The 21,240-nt window shown below is 45.7% G+C and overlaps 1 protein-coding gene and 1 long non-coding RNA gene across 5 annotated transcripts in view; both read left to right on the forward strand.

Annotated features, from left to right (window-relative positions):
• The window catches only part of LOC143942692 (NACHT, LRR and PYD domains-containing protein 3-like), a 235,938-nt gene that overhangs the window by 106,339 nt on the left and 108,359 nt on the right, over positions 1-21,240 (forward strand). The gene's annotated exons all lie outside the window — the stretch shown is intronic.
• The window catches only part of LOC143942695 (uncharacterized), a 30,424-nt gene that overhangs the window by 342 nt on the left and 8,842 nt on the right, over positions 1-21,240 (forward strand). Inside the window, exons 2-3 of the long non-coding RNA XR_013264820.1 lie at positions 2,385-2,504; positions 13,766-13,929. This is a non-coding gene — a long non-coding RNA (uncharacterized LOC143942695). The remainder of the gene's footprint in view (positions 1-2,384; positions 2,505-13,765; positions 13,930-21,240) is intronic.

The raw sequence follows: 21,240 nt of genomic DNA on the forward strand, positions 1-21,240 counted from the left end.
CACCTAAGCACTACGTTCTTTTTCTTTTGACTTGTGATATTTGTTGTTGCTTTGTGTTTTATTTCCTGCTACTGTGTAGGTCATAGGATTGTCCCTAGAGATACGTAATGTTTGTTCCAGCAAACCTTCAAATTGTAAAAAAAAAATAAACAGGAAACCTTTTTGATGCTTAGATTGCTTTCAGATCCTATGTAAATATTTTGTTACTTTGTTTTTGTAGCTTTGCATTAACTTTGGAAACATTGTTTAGAAAACAGCCCGTAGCTTTTAGTTTTCAATTGCATTTGGGGTGAAGTAAAACTAGATGGAAGAGTTGTACTTTTACTACTCCTCTGAACCTGGAAAAGGCAGCTGGACCGGGTTGTAAACAGTGGCGGCTGGTGCTCAAATTTTTTTAGGGGGGCGAAAATAAACTGAAAAATACTGAACCCCCCCCTATCAATTGCAGCCTCACTGTGCCCATCAAATGCAGCCATTGTGCTCATCAAATCCAGCCACTGTACCCATCAAATTCAGCCACTGAGCCCATCTAATGCAGCCACTGTGCCCATCATATGCAGCCACTTGTGCCCCATCATATGCAGCCACTTGTGCCCATCATATGCAGCCACTTGTGCCCATCATATGCAGCCACTGTGTCCCATAATATGCAGCCACTTGTGCCCATCATATGCAGCCACTGTGTCCCATAATATGCAGCCACTTGTGCCCATCATATACAGCCACTGTGCCCCATCATATGCAGCCACTTGTCCCCATCATATGCAGCCACTTGTGCCCATCAAATGCAGCCACTTTTGCCCATCATATGCAGCCACATTTGCCCGTCATATGCAGCCACTTGTGCCCATCATATGGAGCCACTGTGCCCATCATATGCAGCCACTTGTGCCAATCATATGGAGCCACGTGTGCCCATCATATGCAGCCACGTGTGCCCATCATATGCAGCCATTTTGCCCATCATATGCAGCCATTGTGCCCATCTTATGCAGCCACTTGTGCCCCGTCATATGCAGCCACTTGTGCCCCGTCATATGCAGCCACTGTGTCCCATAATATGCAGCCATTTGTGCCCATCATATACAGCCACTGTGCCCCATCATATGCAGCCACTTGTGCCCTTCATATGCAGCCATTGTGCCCATCAAATGCAGCCACTGTGTCCCATCATATGCAGCCACTGTGTCCCATAATATGCAGCCACTGTGTCCCATAATATGCAGCCACTTGTGCCCATCATATACAGCCACTGTGCCCCATCATATGCAGCCACTTGTGCCCATCATATGCAGCCATTGTGCCCATCAAATGCAGCCACTTTTGCCCATCATATGCAGCCACATTTGCCCGTCAAATGAAGCCACTTGTGCCCATCATATGGAGCCACTGTGCCCATCATATGCAGCCACTTGTGCCCATCAAATGCAGCCACTGTGCCCCATCATATGCAGCCACTTGTGCCCCGTCATATGCAGCCACTTGTGCCAATCATATGCTGCCACTGTGTCCCATAATATGCAGCCATTTGTGCCCATCATATACAGCCACTGTGCCCCATCATATGCAGCCACTTGTGCCCTTCATATGCAGCCATTGTGCCCATCAAATGCAGCCACTGTGTCCCATAATAGGCAGCCATTTGTGCCCATCATATACAGTCACTGTGCCCCATCATATGCAGCCACTTGTGCCCATCATATGCAGCCTTTGCGCCCATCAAATGCAGCCACTTGTGCCCTTCATATGCAGCCATTGTACCCATCAAATGCAGCCACTGTGTCCCATCATATGCAGACACTGTGTCCCATAATATGCAGCCACTTGTGCCCATCATATACAGCCACTGTGCCCCATCATATGCAGCCACTTGTGCCCATCATATGCAGCCACTTGTGCCCATCATATGCAGCCATTGTGCCCATCAAATGCAGCCACTGTGTCCCATCATATGCAGCCACTTGTGCCCCGTCATATGCAGCCACTTGTGCCAATCATATGCAGCCACTGTGTCCCATAATATGCAGCCATTTGTGCCCATCATATACAGCCACTGTGCCCCATCATATGCAGCCATTGTGCCCATCAAACGCAGCCACTTTTGACCAATATATGCAGCCACATTTGCCTGTCATATGCAGCCACTTGTGCCCATCATATGGAGCCACGTGTGCCCATCATATGCAGCCACTTGTGATCATCATATACAGTCACCATGCCCCATCATATGCAACCATTGGGCCCATAAAACGCAGCCACTGTGCCCATCATATGCAGCCAATCTGAATGCAGAATTTGAGATTTGTGCATGTTTTTTTTATCAGTGACTGATTATTTTACGTCATTCTATCAACATTTACTGAGTTTTATTATTATTATTGCAGATGATTATAAATGTGATGATTGTGTCAATTGGCTCGGTGTACGCAACAAACTGATTTCTGCTCTAATTGAACTGATCACAAATAAACACTCAGAAATGGAAGACCCGTGTCAATCATTTGGTAAGCATCAATAAATCTTTACCTTTTATTTATATCATCTGTACAAAGAAATACAGCAAAAAAACAACAAAAAAAAAGTAAATATTGAATAAAATGAATATTTAAATGTGTTTTATGAACAATATTTTTTCTTTAGGAAGCTTAGAGCTGAAATTGCATCATTTTTGGTGGGTGGGGGAGGGGTAGAGCACCAAACACATTAGTGATATGTAATGATCTGTATCCCATCTACCTGCAGGCTGCTGGTTCATGGAAAAATCCTCCCTGCATTATTCTCCTTCATATCCACCAAATATCTTCTGGGGATGTGAGAGTTATTGTAAAGTCTCATTTTTTTTTCTACAAAAATAACAAACATGTTATGCAGTGTACACACAACCGGACTTTGACGGACTAGGCCCGACAGTCTTCCCGATGGATTTTCGGCGGAGTTCTGATGGACTTTCCGAACGAACGGACTTGGCCACACAAAAGCACACCAAAGTCCAATGGGTTCCAAAGCGATGACGTATGACCGTACTAGAAAAAGGAAGTTCATAGCTGCACTAGCGCCGTTTTTCGTCTGCTGGACCAGCATACAGATGAACGGATTTCAAATCTTTCTGTCGGAAAGATTTGAAACATGTTTTAAATCTAAAGTCCATCTGATTTTTAGGCAGCAAAGGTCCGATGAAGCCCACACATGATCGAATTGTCCGGTGGATTCCTTCCGTCTGACCTAGTCCATCAAAAATTCCGGTCGTGTGTACGCGGCATTATACTCACCTGCTCTGTTGCAGGGGTTTTGCACAGAGCAACCCCCGATCCTCCTCTTCTCGGGTCCCTGGCTGGAGCTCCTGGCCCCTTCATCCTGTTGAGTGCCCCCCACAGCAAGCAGTTTGCTATGGGGACACTCAAGCTGAACTGCGGTTTCGTGTATCCATATAGACACAGAGCTGTGGTTCGGCCCCGCCCCCTCTCTCACCTGATTAGCTAACTGACTTTGATTGACAGCAGTGGTAGCCAATGGTGCTGATGCTGTGTCTCTGCCAATCAGGAGGGAGAGTCCCGGATGGCTGAGACACTCGTGGACATCACTGGACAGAGATGGGGCTCAGGTAAGTATTAAGGGGGCTGCTGCACACAGAACGCTTTTTATCTTAATCCATTAAGATAAAAAAAAACCTTCTGAATTTACAACCACTTTAACTGCTTGAGATCCGCGCTATAGCCGAATAACGGCTACAGCGCGGACCTGCTTTGCCGGGACTACGTCTATTGACGTCGTCCCATGCACGAGCGGCCTGCGCGCCCCCTGAGGCATGCTCTGTGATCAGCGAGTCTATGAGACTCGCCTGATCACGGATCGAAGCAAGGGGTCGATTTCGACCCCTTACCACATGATCAGCTGTCAGCCAATGACAGCTGATCATGTGATCACAACAGAGCCGGTAATCAGCTATTTTCCTAAAAAAAAAAGCCAATCACCGGCGGCCGTGAGAGGGACTTCAGTCCCGATCACGGCTAAGTCATCAGTGCCCACCTGCCCCCTGCCAGTGCAACATACATATAGTAAAAGTGCCACCCATCAGTACCACCCCTTAGTGCCCATAGTGCCACCCATTAGTGCCACCCATCAGTGCCCATAGTGCCACCTATCAGTGCCCACAATCTGCCTCAACAACAGTGCTGCACCTCATATTCAACATATCCGTGCCCATCAGTCCCATCTATCAGTGATACCTATCCGTGCCCATCCGTGCCCATCCATGCCACCCATCCGTGCCACCCATCCATGCCACCCATCTGTGCCATCTTATCTGTGCCCATCTTTGCCCATCAGTGCCACCTTATCTGTGCCCATCAGTACCGCCTTATCTGTGCCTATCGGTGCCACCTTAACCGTGCCTATCAGTGCCCACAAGTGCAGCCTATCAGTGCCCACCAGTGCAGCCTATCAGTGCTCACCAGTGCCGCCTCATCAGCGCATTTCAATGAAGGAGAAAAATGACCTGTTTGCAAAATTGTATAACAAACTATTAAACATGATTTTTTTTTTTTTTTTTGCATCTTTTTTTGTTTGTTTAGCAAAAAATAAAACTCCCAGCTGTAATTAAATACCACTAAAAGAAAGCTCTATTTGTGGGAAAAAAATGATAAAAATGCCATTTGGGTACAGTGTTGTATGTCATTCAAAGTGCATCAGCGCTGAAAGCTGAAAATTGGTCTGGGCAGGAGGGGGGTTTAAGTGCCCAGTAAGCAAGTGGTTAAAGTCATCACTGCTAGTCTGAAAAGTTGCACTGCTAATCCTCCCCCTTCTGCCTTCTCCACCATTTACAAGACTCATATTACAACACTCCCACAATGCATTGTGTTCAGTGAATGAGCGGTGAAGACCCTGTCATTCATCTGCTCTTCCTCCATTCACAAATGATATGATGCATGTAAATAGTGACACACAATGAACAACTGCCCAAACCAAGTATATACAGGAAAGAGGGAATGCAAAGCATAGTCATGACAGAGCCAGGGTCATACACGGGAGATCTAGCAGAGGGAGCTGGGAGCAAGACAGGACAGAGATAGGGTAACAGGACACGGAGTGAGCAGGTGGGAAGGGATCAGGCTGCAGGGTTAGCATCAGGGTCCAGGATCAGGATACAGGGATATGGGAACAAGGGAAGAGCATAGACAGGCTTTAAATACACTTCCTGCAACCAGCATCAGATAATGACTGATTACATGAGATGATGTGAGCTTCTGGCTGCTGAGGGACACCTGCTGCTGGACACTGGAACTGCAGCCTATAGATCTGGGAGCCACAGTGCCACCAGCAGGTAAACCCTTTCCTGACATTATGCCAATTCATGCAGGCATTGGGGTCTAAACACCAAAAAATATACCAATATAAACAACAACTTTAGTATTACAAAGGAAGCGCAAAGCAAAGAGGAACAGATACAAATGGAAAGTTCCGCTTTAAGGCCTCTTCTCTTTTAAAAAAATGTACTTTTTTGGGGGAGCAGGTTACTGGTTTTGACCCGCTCCCACTTCTGCTGGGATTGCCTAGGCCAGTGATGGCGAACCTTGGAACTCCAGATGTTCTGGATCAACATTTCCCATGATGATCCTGCACTCTGCAGTGTAGTTGGGAAATGAAGATCCAAAACATCTTGGGTGCCAAGGCTCGTCATCACTGGCCTAGGTTGTCCAAGCATAAGTTCCCCTCCCACTCCCTACAGTCTTCTGGGACACATCCCAGGTCCCAGAAGACTTTAGGACCATTCAAAAAGCACAGAGTGGCTCACGCATGCGCAGTGGACAGTCAGCTACGAAGCCGCAAGCTGTCACAGGCGGGGGGCCTGTGGTTGAGATGCGCCAGGGACTGAAGACTGGTGGAAAGAACAGCTAGGGTGAGCACATCGCTAGATCCTGGGCAGGTGAATGTCTGTTAAACACTCCCAGAAGATTTCCTGACCAGGCCATTTTTTGCGATACGGCACGGCGCTACTTTAACTGACAATTGCAACGCTGTATACAAATAAAATGTATGTTCTTTTTTCCCACAAATTGAGCTTTCTTTTGGTGATATTTGATCAACTCTGCGATTATGTTTTGTTTTTTTGCGCTATAAACAAAAAAATATAGACGGTTTTGAAAAAATATATATTTTTACTTTCTGCTATTAAACATATCCAATATAAAATAAAATGTAAAAAAAAATCAAATTTCTTCATGAATTTAGGTCCATAAGTATTCTGCTACATATTTTTGGTAAAATAAAATCCCAATAAGTGTGTATTAATTGGTTTGCACACAAGGTATAGCATCTACAACTATGGAATATTTTTCAAAATTATTTTCTTTTACTAGTAATGGTGGTGATCAATGACTTATAGTGGGACTGTGATATTGCGGGGGGGGGGGGGGGGGGCAATCAGACTATAACTGACGCTTTTGACACTTTTTTGGGGACCAGTGACACTAATACAGTGATTTGTGATAAAAAATATTCGCTGTCACGCTACTAATGACCCTGGCTGGGCAGAGCTTAAACATCTAGGGCGGTTAAAGGGTTAAATGTGTGCCTAGCTGGTGTTTTCTTACTGTGGGTGAGGTGCTTGTACTAGGGAAGACTCTGGATCAGTGGCGGCTGGTGCTCCATTTTTTTTTGGGAGGCGCAAAGAATGCCTGAACCAGCCCCCCCCCCCCCGCTGGTCATTTGCCCGCAATAGGGCCCACAGATAGTTTGATAAATAGACAGAGAAATTAGATAAATGGACACATGGATAGATAGACACTAGGTGGGGGGATGAAAGGATGGATGGATAGATACTGGGTGGGAGGGAGGGATAGATGGATAGATACTGGGTGGGAGGGTGGGATAGATGGATAGACACTGGGTGGGAGGGATGGATGGATAGATAAATAGATACTGGAGGGAGGGATGGATGGATGGACACTGAGTGGGATGGATGGATGGACAGTGAGTGAGTGAGTGGGATGGATGGATAGTGAGTGAGTGGGATGGATGGATAGTGAGTGAGTGGGATGGATGGATAGTGAGTGAGTGGGATGGATGGATGGATGGATGGACAGTGAGTGAGTGGGATGGATGGATAAACAGTGAGTGAGTGAGTGGGATGGATGGACAGTGAGTGAGTGGGATGGATGGATGGATGGATGGATGGATGGACAGTGAGTGAGTGGGATGGATGGACAGTGAGTGAGTGGGATGGATGGATGGACAGTGAGTGAGTGGGATGGATGGACAGTGAGTGAGTGGGATGGATGGATGGACAGTGAGTGAGTGAGTGAGTGAGTGATTGGGATGGAGGGATGGACAGTGAGTGAGTGGGATGGATGGATGGATGGATGGATGGATGGATGGATGGATGGATGGATGGATGGACAGTGAGTGTGTGGGATGGATGGATAGTGAGTGAGTGGGATGGATGGATGGACAGTGAGTGAGTGGGATGGATGGATGGACAGTGAGTGAGTGCGATGGATGGATGGATGGATGGATGGACAGTGAGTGAGTGGGATGGATGGACAGTGAGTGAGTGGGATGGATGGATGGTCAGTGAGTGAGTGGGATGGATGGACAGTGAGTGAGTGGGATGGATGGATGGACAGTGAGTGAGTGGGATGGATGGATGGATGGACAGTGAGTGAGTGTGATGGATGGACAGTGAGTGAGTGGGATGGATGGATGGACAGTGAGTGAGTGAGTGGGATGGATGGATGGATGGATGGACAGTGAGTGAGTGGGATGGATAGACAGTGAGTGAGAGGGATGTATGGATGGATGGATGGACAGTGAGTGAGTGAGTGAATGAGATAGATGGATGGATGGACAGTGAGTGAGTGAGTGGGATGGATAGTGAGTGAGTGGGATGGATGGATGGACAGTGAGTGAGATAGATGGACAGTGAGTGAGTGAGTGGGATGTTAGAAATTAGATAAATGGACACATGAATAGATAGACACTGGGTGGGGGGATGAAAGGATGGATGGATAGATACTGGGTGGGAGGGAGGGATAGATGGATAGATACTGGGTGGGAGGGTGGGATAGATGGATAGACACTGGGTGGGAGGGATGGATGGATAGATAAATAGATACTGGAGGGAGGGATGGATGGATGGACACTGAGTGGGATGGATGGATGGACAGTGAGTGAGTGAGTGGGATGGATGGATGGACAGTGAGTGAGTGGGATGGATGGATAGTGAGTGAGTGGGATGGATGGATAGTGAGTGAGTGGGATGGATGGATGGATGGATGGATGGATGGATGGATGGACAGTGAGTGAGTGGGATGGATGGATGAACAGTGAGTGAGTGAGTGGGATGGATGGACAGTGAGTGAGTGGGATGGATGGATGGACAGTGAGTGAGTGGGATGGATGGACAGTGAGTGAGTGGGATGGATGGATGGACAGTGAGTGAGTGGGATGGATGGACAGTGAGTGAGTGGGATGGATGGATGGACAGTGAGTGAGTGAGTGAGTGGGATGGAGGGATGGACAGTGAGTGAGTGGGATGGATGGACAGTGAGTGTGTGGGATGGATGGATAGTGAGTGAGTGGGATGGATGGATGGACAGTGAGTGAGTGGGATGGATGGATGGACAGTGAGTGAGTGCGATGGATGGATGGATGGATGGATGGACAGTGAGTGAGTGGGATGGATGGACAGTGAGTGAGTGGGATGGATGGATGGTCAGTGAGTGAGTGGGATGGATGGACAGTGAGTGAGTGGGATGGATGGATGGACAGTGAGTGAGTGGGATGGATGGATGGATGGATGGACAGTGAGTGAGTGTGATGGATGGACAGTGAGTGAGTGGGATGGATGGATGGACAGTGAGTGAGTGAGTGGGATGGATGGATGGATGGACAGTGAGTGAGTGGGATGGATAGACAGTGAGTGAGAGGGATGTATGGATGGATGGATGGACAGTGAGTGAGTGAGTGAATGAAATAGATGGATGGATGGACAGTGAGTGAGTGAGTGGGATGGATAGTGAGTGAGTGGGATGGATGGACAGTGAGTGAGTGGGATAGATGGACAGTGAGTGAGTGAGTGGGATGGATGGATGGACAGTGAGTGAGTGGGATGGATGGATGGATGGACAGTGAGTGAGTGGGATGGATAGACAGTGAGTGGGATGGATGGACAGTGAGTGAGTGGGATGGATGGACAGTGAGTGAGTGGGATGGATGGATGGACAGTGAGTGAGTGGGATGGATGGACAGTGAGTGAGTGGGATGGATAGATGGACAGTGAGTGAGTGGGATGGATGGACAGTGAGTGAGTGGGATGGATAGATGGACAGTGAGTGAGTGGGATGGATGGACAGTGAGTGAGTGGGATGGATGGATGGACAGTGAGTGAGTGAGTTAGTGGGATGGAGGGATGGACAGTGAGTGAGTGGGATGGATAGTGAGTGAGTGGGATGGATGGATAGTGAGTGAGTGGGATGGATGGATGGACAGTGAGTGGGATGCATGGACAGTGAGTGAGTGGGATGGATGGATGGACAGTGAGTGAGTGAGTGGGATGGATGGATGGACAGTGAGTGAGTGGGATGGATGGACAGTGAGTGAGTGGGATGGATGGATGGACAGTGAGTGAGTGAGTGGGAAGGATGGATGGATGGACAGTGAGTGAGTGGGATGGATGGATGGACAGTGAGTGAGTGGGATGGATGGACAGTGAGTGAGTGGGATGGATGGATGGATGGACAGTGAGTGAGTGGGATGGATGGATGGACACACACAGATGAGTGATGAGGACTTACATGTCTGTTAATGAGGCTCTGTCCTGAGCAGGAATCCATGGCTAGTGACAGGCAGCTGTGACTCCTCCTCTGCCCCATACACTGGCTGTGGTCTTATCTCGGTGTGTAGTCAGCCACACAAGGCCGGTCTCCATATATATACAGGATGGGCTGTGTGTTTAACAAGAGCCTCCACTGACACTGCCAAACCGAGACACAGCAACACCAGTGGAGATAATAGAAGCATCGTGACGATCAGCACTTGATAAACACACAGCCCGTGTGACACATCCCCCTCCATCCATCCTGTAGAAATAAGGAGACCGGCCTTGTGTGATCCTCAGTGATTCTAATATCTCCACTGGTGTTGCTGTGCCTCGTTTGGCTGTCAGTGGAATAATTCAGCTCTGCCCCCTCCTGTGGATTTCCAGCATCTACCTTGTTGTTGTCTGGAGTTTCATAGCGGCAAGTGCGGGAGTTCACTCCTCCGCTCCTCCGCTCGGGCGCACTGGTCTGACACAGGAGAAAACCGGAAGTGACAGACTAACGGTGCACATAAGCACTTTTTTTCATTTCTTTTTTCTTTTTTTTTTAAAGGGCCATTTGAAGAAAAAATCTATTTTTTTTTTCAAATTTTTTTATTATCAATTTTTTTTTTTTTTTTTGTGACTGACTGCATGGAGGGGGGCGGCGCCCGGGCACCCCCTATGGACGAGCCGCCACTGCTCTGGATCCATGCAGAGAAACAGGATACATGTCTTTCCTCCTGGCAGAATGGCAATCTACTTTGTTTACATAGACAGACTGGCATTGTACCTGTGTACTGAGTAATTTACTGGTGCCAGGCGTACCTGCCCATTTTGAGAATGACACAAATATTAATTTTTACAAAGTCGGCTGCCTCAGTTTTTATGATAGCAATTGGCATATACTCCAGAATGTTATGAAGAGTGATCAGATGAATTGCAATGAGTCCCTCTTTGCCATGAAAATGAACTTAATCTCATAAAAAAAAAAAACATTTCCACTGTATTTGTGAAGAAGGCTTCAGGGCAACTAAGAAAGTCCAGCAAGCGCCAGGACCATCTCCTATGGTTGATTTGGCTGTGGGATCGATGGCATCACCAGTGTAGAGTTTGCTTAGGAATGGCAGCAGTCAGGTGTGGGTACATCGGCACGCACAGTGAGAAGAAGACTTTTGGAGGTTGACCTGGTGTGAAGAAGGGCAGTAAAGAAAACCACTCTCCAGGAAAAAAACATCAGGGACAGACTGATATTCTGCAAAAGGTCCAGGGATTGGACTTCTGAGGACTGGGGTAAAGTATTTTTTTCTGATGAATCCTCTTTGTTTAGATTGTTTGGGGCACCCAGAAAAAACCTTGTCCGGAGAAGAAAAGGTGAGCTCTACCATCAGTCCTGTGTCATGCCAACAGTAAAGCATCCCGAGACCATTCATGTGTGGGGTGGCTTCTCAGCCAAGGGAGTGGGGATCTCACTCACAATTTTTCCCAAGAACACAACCATGAATAAAGAGTGGTACAAAAACATCCTCCGAGAGCAACTTCTCCCAACCATGCAAGAACAGTTTGGTGAGGAGCAATCTCTTTTCCAGCATGATGGATCACCTTCCCATAAGGCAAAAGTGATAACTAAATGGCTTGGGCAACAAAACATCAACATTTTGGGTCCATGGCTAGGAAACTCCCCAAAACTTAATCCTATTGAGAACTAGGGTTGCCACCTGTCCAGGATTCACCCGGACAGTTCGGGTTTGAAATCATGTGTCCAGGTTTTGGACTGTCTGAAACCCGGACACATTATTTAGACTGGACTATGGCTTCCCAGCAGGGTTGCTGGCTGCAGTTGTTGCAGCTGAGAGTGTCTGTAATGCCCCGTACACACGAGCGGACTTTTCGACATCCAAACTCCGACGGACCGAGTCCGTCAGACTATCCGATCGTGTGTGGGCTGCAACGGACTTTAGCTTCGCTAAAGTCTGACGGACTTTAGAAATGAAGCATGCTTTAAATTTTCCCGACGGAACTCCGCCGGACCCGGTCCCCTTCGAAAAGTTTGCTCGTGTGTGTGCTACTCCGACGGACTAAAACCGACGCTAGGGCAGCTATTGGCTACTGTCTATGAACTTCCTACGTCGAATCCCGTCGTACGTCATCACGTTCGACTCCGTCGGAGTTTGGTGTGATGGTGTGTGGCCAAGTCCGTTCGGTCGAAAAATCCGCCAGAACTCCGTCGGAACTCCAGCGGAACTCCGTCGGAGGTTTGTCAGACTTAATCCCTCTCGTGTGTACGGGGCATTACACTCTCTTTCACACTGCCCAAAGCCAGCACTAACAAACCATACCCCCCCCCCCCCCAAACACATACAGGTGGGAGAGGAGAGAGGGCCTGATCTGCACCTCTTCCCCTCATCCCTACCCCTCTGTGTGTGCCCACACTCCAATCCCTGGCGCTGTGCCTCAGAAAAGGAAAGTGGGGGCTGGAAATTTGAAGCCTCAGATCCATCTGAATGAGAGGTGCTGACTGCCAAGGGGTGAGTGAGCTCACCATCCATCCCTATTTCTGACTGAATTCTCCCCCCTTCCCCCTCCTGCCTCTGAGTGAGTACACTAAGGCAAATCAGGGTTCTCAGAGTATCCCTTACATCAGAGTTACCCTTTACAGCAGAGGCCACAGTGTTTCCCCTTACAGCAGAGTCCTCTCCGTACATCAGAGTTCTCAGTGTTCCCCCATAAATCAGGGTTCCCAGAGCATCCCTTATGTCAGAGTCCCCAGAGTTCTCCCTTACATCAGAGTCCCCCCTTACAGTGAAAGAGAACTCTGCGAGTTCAGATGTAAAGGAGGAACTCTGTGAACTCTGATGTAAAGGGGGACTCTTGTTATTAAGTTCATATGATTAGAAATATTATTTAGTAGCAAAATATATGTATAGTTTATACTATAAAAAAAATTGTTGTGCGCCGCAAAACTGTTCGGGTTTGACTTGAAGAAAAGGTGGCAACCTTATTGAGAACAGGTGGTCAATCCTCAAGAGGCAGGTGAACAAACCCCCCCCCCCCCCCCCCACACACAAATTCTGACAAACTCCAAGCATTGATTATGGGGGGGCGGCCACCAGTCAGGATGTTTCCCAGAAGTTGATTGACAGCATGCCAGGGAGAATTGCAGAGGTCTTGGAAAAAAGAAAGTGTCAATAAAAACTTTTGACACTTATGAAATGCTTGTAATTATACTTCAGTATCCCATAGTAACATCTGACAAAAAGATCTAAAAATACTGAAGCAACAGACTTTGTGAAAAATGTCTATTTGTGTCAATCTCAAAACTTTTGGCCACGACTGTATATATGTGATCCTGCACACAGCAGTAAAACTGCAACAGGGCAGGCGCTAAGTAGTTCAAAGTCAGCAGCTCCAGTTTTTGTAGCTGTTGACTTTTAATTTTGAAAAAAGGTGACTGGAGCTCCTCTTTAAAGTGTTTGTAAGCCCTTACAACCAACTTTGACCTACAGGTAAGCCTAGATTAAGGCTTACCTGTAGGTCAAAGAAATATCTCCCAAACCTATACGGTTTAGGAGATATTTACCCGAAGACAGCCACAGCTGTCTACGGCGCATGCATCGTAGACAGCGGCGCGCAGGCGCACTGGGCAGGTCATAGATCGCGGCGATATGCCGCGAGTGTCAGCTCCCGTGCACAATGCGCGGGAGTGACGTCATCGCTGCTCCGGGGAATCACAGCGCCGGAGCAGCGAGACCCGGAAGTCACTCCGGGATCCATGGCAGCGCCGGACATGAAGACGGAGGACCGCTTCGGGGGCTTCGTTCTCAGGTAAGTTATTCATAATATGCTAGTATGCTATGCATACTAGCTCATTATGCCTTTGCCTTGCAGGGTGTGTTTTTTTTATTTTATTTTTTTTAGCCTTTACTTCCTCTTTAAAGCCACAATCTTGTAAATGTATTTTCTGTGTTTCAGTGGGGGACCTCAAGAGCTTCCTCCATCAGCTGTCTTCATATGATGATCCATCACTGGGGAGGATATACGAGTATTACAGAGATGATCTGGTGCAAATCCTGGAGAACTTGGACATCGGGGTCCTCCTGAAAGAGCTAAAATCTCGGAATGTCTTATGCACAGATGTAAGACAAAAATATTTTGAATTGAACTGCAACATATGTCTACGTCAGTTAAAAGCACGTGTGAATATACTGTATTTGCTGCTTAAGTTTTGTGCAAATCTTTACTTTCTCTGTGAAAATCAAGGTTGTTCCTGTCCCCTGTCTCCTGAACTTCAAAGGATAAATCTTGCATATGGCTTGAGCTGCCTATAGCTCTGGAACCCCTCATTGTGTTTTTCGCGTCTTGGTTTTAGTAGCATTTTAAAGTGGTTGTAAACCCCTTACAACACACTTTTTGCTACAGGTAAGCCTTTAATAAGATGGAGAGATGGGCCTTATTAAAGGCTTACCTGTAGCTACCCCGGATATCTCCTAAACCTGAACGGTTTAGGAGATATCCCCCTTTATTTGCATGTGCCAACGTCATCGGCACGTGCGCACTGAAGCAAACTGAAGCAACGCCACGTATGTGTCGTTGCTTCAGTTAGAATGTGCTGTTACGGGAGTGACGTCATTGCAGCTCTGGCCAATCACAGCGCTGGTGCCACATACCCGGAAGTAACTCCGGGGGAGAAATGTCACCGGCCGGAGCGGTGAAAGAGGAAGGCTGCGGGGGGCCTTTGATCCAAGGTAAGTAATACATAATGAGCTAATATTCTATTCATACTAGCTTCATTACACCTTTTTCTTGCAGGTTGTTTTTTTATTATTGGGTTTACAACCACTTTAAATAACGTAATATTAATATGAGACAGAATCATTTTCTATCTCTATCTATCTATCTATCTATCTATCTATCTATCTATCTATCTATCTATCTATCTATCCCATCTCTCCATCTATCCATCTCTCCATCTATCCATCTCTCCATCTATCCATCTCTCCATCTATCCATCTCTCCATCTATCCATCTCTCCATCTCTCCATCTATCCATCTCTCCATCTCTCCATCTATCGCCTCCATCTCTCCATCTATCTCTCCATCTCTCCATCTATCCATCTATCCATCTATCTCTCCATCTCTCCATCTCTCCATCTATCCATCTATCCATCTCTCCATCTAATCCATCTCTCATATCTCTCCATCTATCCATCTCTCCATCTCTCCATCTATCTCTCCATCTATCTCTCCATCTCTCCATCTATCTCTCCATCTCTCCATCTATCCATCTCTCCATCTATCCATCTCTCCATCTATCCATCTCTCCATCTATCTCTCCATCTCTCCATCTATCTCTCCATCTCTCCATCTATCCATCTATCCATCTATCCATCTATCTCTCCATCTCTCCATCTCTCCATCTATCCATCTCTCAATCTCTCCATCTATCCATCTCTCCATCTCTCCATCTATCTCTCCATCTATCTCTCCATCTCTCCATCTATCTCTCCATCTATCCATCTCTCCATCTATCCATCTCTCCATCTCTCCATCTATCCATCTCTCCATCTATCCATCTCTCCATCTATCTCTCCATCTCTCCATCTATCCATCTATCTCTCCATCTATCCATCTATCTCTCCATCTCTCCATCTCTCCCATCTCTCCATCTATCCATCTCTCCATCTCTCCATCTCTCCATATCTCCATCTATCTATCTATCTATCTATCTATCTATCTATCATCTATCTATCTATCTATCTATCTATCTATCTCTATCTATCTATCTATCTCTCCATCTATCGTCTCTCCATCTATCCATCTCTCCATCTCTCCATCTATCCATCTCTCCATCTATCTCTCCATCTCTCCATCTATCCATCTCTCCATCTATCTCTCTATCTCTCCATCTCTCCATCTATCCATCTATACATCTCTCCATCTATCTCTCCATCTCTCCATCTCTCCATCTCTCCATCTATCCATCTCTCCATCTATCTCTCCATCTCTCCATCTATCTCTCCATCTCTCCATCTATCCATCTATCCATCTATCCATCTATCTCTCCATCTCTCCATCTCTCCATCTATCCATCTCTCCATCTATCCATCTCTCAATCTCTCCATCTATCCATCTCTCCATCTCTCCATCTATCTCTCCATCTATCTCTCCATCTCTCCATCTATCTCTCCATCTATCCATCTCTCCATCTATCATCTCTCCATCTCTCCATCTATCCATCTCTCCATCTATCCATCTCTCCATCTATCTCTCCATCTCTCCATCTATCCATCTATCTCTCCATCTATCCATCTATCTCTCCATCTCTCCATCTCTCCATCTCTCCATCTCTCCATCTATCCATCTCTCCATCTCTCCATCTCTCCATATCTCCATCTATCTATCTATCTATCTATCTATCTATCTATCTATCTATTATCTATCTATCTATCTATCTCTATCTATCTATCTATCTCTCCATCTATCCATCTCTCCATCTATCCATCTCTCCATCTCTCCATCTATCCATCTCTCCATCTATCTCTCCATCTCTCCATCTATCCATCTCTCCATCTATCTCTCTATCTCTCCATCTCTCCATCTATCCATCTATACATCTCTCCATCTATCTCTCCATCTCTCCATCTCTCCATCTCTCCATCTCTCCATCTATCTATCTATCTATCTATCTATCTATCTATCTATCTATCTATCTATCTATCTATCTATCTATCTATCTATCTATCTATCTATCTATCTATCTATTTATCTATCTATCATATCTGTAGTGGTCATAACCCGTTGCAGGGCAGCCTTGACTTATTGGGCTTACCAGTTACCTTCTCTATGGCCTGCTCCTCCTCGTCTAGGGGTTCCCAGGGTTGGTACCCAACGACTTGAACACTGACACAGATAAAGTCCTTTAACAAAGGTTTTATTTTGCAGTAGTAACATCCAGTAACACAGTCTCTTGTGGGAACAGAGGGCACGGGTGAAGCAATCAGGCACCTTGAACTGCAGGTCTAGCAAAGTCTCTACTTCAACCCAGAGAGTAGCCACTCGCAGCTGGGTACTTCAAGGCTGAACAGATCTCTAGCCAGAGATCATGGCAGTCAGCCCGTTGACTCAAAAACTTGAACAATCCTATGAACGTGGATAACTAAGGGTGAACGGGAACCTTTTTCTTCAGTACCTGGAATGTTTCCCATCTCCTCCATGGTACTAGAAAAACGTGAATTCGTCAATGTCCTTCCCAACTCAGTAACCAGGCACTTCTCAGGATGCCACTTGCCGGCCCTCCTCCGAAGAGTCCTCCCCGGTCACTTCCATGAGCTGTGGTGCCTCTCCAAGCCGAGAGCACACCCGGACACCTTGAATCCTTCCTCAGTTACTGCGCCTCGGACCAGCAGGTTCCGTGACTTGGGAACAGACGGATCCCTACCCCAGACCAAGCGGGTCTTTCAGGGGCCTCTGACAGGAACGTGTTGCGGGATGTCGAACACCCCGTGACCGGGACCCCTCACGGGGCTACCCGGTCCTGGAACCAGAACAGACCACACGGGTCTCACGAACACCTCTCCCAAAACACGTGACCCACACCCCTTAAGTACCCCTTCCCAGACTCCCCAGCAGGCCCCCGGCACTCCCACTGATTGGTTTTGAGAAGGCTATCTATCTATCTATCTATCTATCTATCTATCTATCTATCTATCTATCTATCTATCTATCTATCTTTTAAATAACATATATTACTGCTTATATTTCCTTACTGCCTTCCTTTATTCGTCATCCCAACCTCATTAATATGATAGTGACATTTTTTAAATTAAATATTTTTGTTTTCATTACTTACCTTATTTTAGACCCAGTGATGTCATCACTGGGCCTCTGTGATTCTTATCATGACTGGTGGGAGGGGCCAGCAGGGGGCTGTACATAGCTTCTTCAAAACACAACCCGACCCCATAGCTCCCAACTGTCCCTGATTTCGATGGACTGTCCCTGATTTAGAAAAAATGTCCCTCTGTCCCTCTTTCCCCCTCATTTGTCCCTCATTTTGGTCTGATCTATATAGTTGCATGGCTCCCAACTGTCCCTGATTTTGAGGGACTGTCCCTGATTTAGAACAATGTCCTTCCATCCCTCATTCCTCCTCATTTGTCCCCCATTTTTGGTTTGAATTAAGATGTATATTAAATGCACTTTTTAACTTTTCTGAAGAAAAGTGCTTGACATTTTCCAACCCGACTTCGGGGCCCCATATCTCGGGGGCCACTCGGTGCTAGGAACCCCAAATTTGGTGTGCAAACCCAGTACTACAACATATCCAAAGCTGGGGTTCCTAGCACCAAGTGGCCCTGAGATACGGGGCCCCAAAGTCGGTTCGAAAAATATCATTCTCTGCTGCAGAAAAGTGCTTGACATATACCGAACTGACTTTGGGGCCCCATATCTTAGTGTTAGGAACCCCAGCTGGATATGTTGTAGTGTTGGTTCCACTGGGTTTGCACACCAAATTTTGGGTTCCTAGCACCAAGTGGGCCCCGAGATATGGGGCCTCAAAGTCGGTCAATTGTGTCAATTTTCAGCAATGTCATTTCGGGACTCTTTGGGTCCAGAGACCCAAAATTTGGGCTGCAGCTAGGGGGCATCTAGGAACCCTTAAATACCGAGTTTGAAGTTCAGGGGACCTATGGCTGCAAATGGACACAGTGAGGCTGCAAATGGCACAGGGAGGCTGCAAATGGGCACAGTGAGGCTGCAAATGGGCATTGTTGACCCTCTTTTCCACTTACAGTAGCTGCTGCCTTCCCCCCCCCCCCCCCACGCTTATACTCGAGTCAATAAGTTTTCCCAGTATTTTGTAGTAAATCAGGTGCTTATATTCGGGTCAGCTTATACTCGAGTATATATGGTACTCTATTTTGTACTTTTCCCAAACTGTACCGAGATATTCCACTTGCTCCTTCGCCCCTGGTGAACCCTGGTATGGGACCAGGTTCCCAAACCTCTATCCAATTACATTTTGGATGGTGGTACAAATTGTTGTTCTATATTTTTATATTTATGGTTACTATCTTTAGAGGCCACCCATTTTATTTTAATACTCAACAGAGGATTGCAAGTACAACCATGCCAAACTCTTATGCTGCGTACACACGGTCGGAATTTCCAACAGAAAAAGTCAGGTGGGAGCTTTTGGTCGGATATTCCGACCATGTGTATGCCCCATCGGACTTTTTCTGTCGGAATTTCCAACGGACTTAGATAGAGAACATGTTCTAAATTTTTCTGGCGGAAATGAAAATGGAGGTTATCCCATTGGCAAGTCCGACTGTGTGTACACAGCATTACAAGAAATCATGGTTACCTTTTAAAATGTAATTCATATTATGGATTGTTCCATGTTAATTATACCGGTTTTGCTTTTTACAGTATCTTCTGATCGACTCAGTTTTTGAAAAAGAAAACTATATTTGTGTTTCAGAAGTACAATACAATGGCGACAAAGGAAAAAAGTATGAGCAGGACTGCCTTCTCTCGCACCTTGTTACAAGATATTCAGGATGGGGGAAGAAAAGCTGTGATTGGACTCTGGGAATGTCTCTGTGTGCTACAGGAAGGTCAACCTAATTTATTGGCGGTTCTGGCGGAAATCAGCCAGAAAGGTAATAGGACTTTGTTTGCAATAACAATTGTTGTGGTATTATGGGTGGAGGGAGAAATCACATGGGGGGGGGGGGGTCATGGACATCTAACACACAGGAATAGGACAGGTACTGTAATGCCCCGTACACACGATCGGATTTTCCGACAACAAATGTTGGATGTGAGCTTCTTGGCTGAAAGTCCGACTGTGTGTATGCTCCATCGAACATTTGTTATCGGACTTTCCACCAGCAAATGTTGGCTAGCAGGTTCTTAAATTTCCCGCCAACAAAACTTTGTTGTTGGAATTTCCGATCGTGTGTACACAAGTTCGACGCACAAAAGTTCTACGCATGCTCGGAATCAAGCAGGAGTCTCACTGGCTATTGCACTTCCTTTTTCTCTGCTCGTCGTACGTCTTGTACGTCACCGCGTTCCCATTTTTCATAATTGTTGGCCAACATTTGTGTGACCGTGTGTATGCAAGACCAGTTGGAGCCAACAACCTTGGAACAAAAACCCACGGTTTTGTTGTCAGAAAGTCTGATCGTGTGTACGGGGCATAAGTATTTATTTTTTTTTTTTGTAAATTCATTTGTTTTTAGACATGTGCACACTGAAATATGTCGTTTTTCGGAATTTAGTTTTCGTCTAAAAAATACATTTATTTAGTTACTCCTGAAATTAGTTTTTTATTTATTAGTTTCGTTAAAAAAATGCATTCGTCCGAAAATCCCAAATATTTAAGGTTGAATCTGTCATTGAAGGCTTATGGTGTCTGCCGAATGTTCAAAGAAGATTTGACGGAGCAACTAAACTGTACGACGCTGCAATCATACATTTCTGGTCGAATGTTCCACCTACAAGCTATAGTAGAATTCTAATGTTGTATGACACTAGTAATAATTATATTTATTAATTATTATTACTAGTCAACCAACATTAGAATTCTTATATAGCATATGGGCGGAGCATTTGACCATAAATGTCCGCTCGTGGCGACTGCTTCGTCGAATCTTCATGTTGAATCTTTTCTCTCTATGTAGAATAATCTTGGACTAATAGAGTTAGGTTAGGCACATTCGACCTTTTCTTGCTATTGTCTCTATAATGTTGAATCTTTTCTCTCTATGTCGAATCTTTTCTCTCTATGTCGAATCTTTTCTTTCTATGTCAAATCTTTTCTCTCTATGTCGAATCTTTTCTCTCTATGTAGAATAATCTTGAACTAATAGAGCTAAGGTTAGGCACATTCGACCACAGGTTCGATGGACACAGATTGTTATTGTCAGTGTCATGTCAAATCTACTATCTATATCAAACTGTTAAGCAAGAAAGGGAAGAAACTGCGCTATTCAAAAACCAGCCCGCCAAGCAGCAGCTCAAATCGTTATACCTACGATAGTCAAAATTTGTATATAGTGGGGAGCTGCGCTAATTATATATAAAAAAGGTTTTTCTATGATCCCAAAAACCCTTAAAAAATATATTATTGAATTCGGCACTTTACCTCAAATAAGTGAGAATAATTTAAATAATTAGTTTAAGTAAATAGATAAAAACCCAAATTAAAGCCCAAAAAATATTGAATTCGGCACTTTACCTCAAAACAGTGAGAATAATTTAGATAATTAATTTAAGTGAATAAATAAATACAGTGTATGAAAAAAATACCTTATATAAATAACCGTGAAGGCATAAAAATAATCATAACGGACACAAATCACAACTAATTATCGTGTGAAAGGTAACACCACAAAAAATATGCTACCACAAAATTAGCTTGAATTAATAAGTGAATA

The sequence above is a fragment of the Lithobates pipiens genome, unplaced genomic scaffold (genome assembly GCF_037356315.1).
Source record: "Lithobates pipiens isolate NorthernLeopardFrog02 unplaced genomic scaffold, aLitPip1_a1.2 Scaffold_30, whole genome shotgun sequence".
Taxonomy (NCBI): Eukaryota; Metazoa; Chordata; class Amphibia; order Anura; family Ranidae; genus Lithobates; species Lithobates pipiens.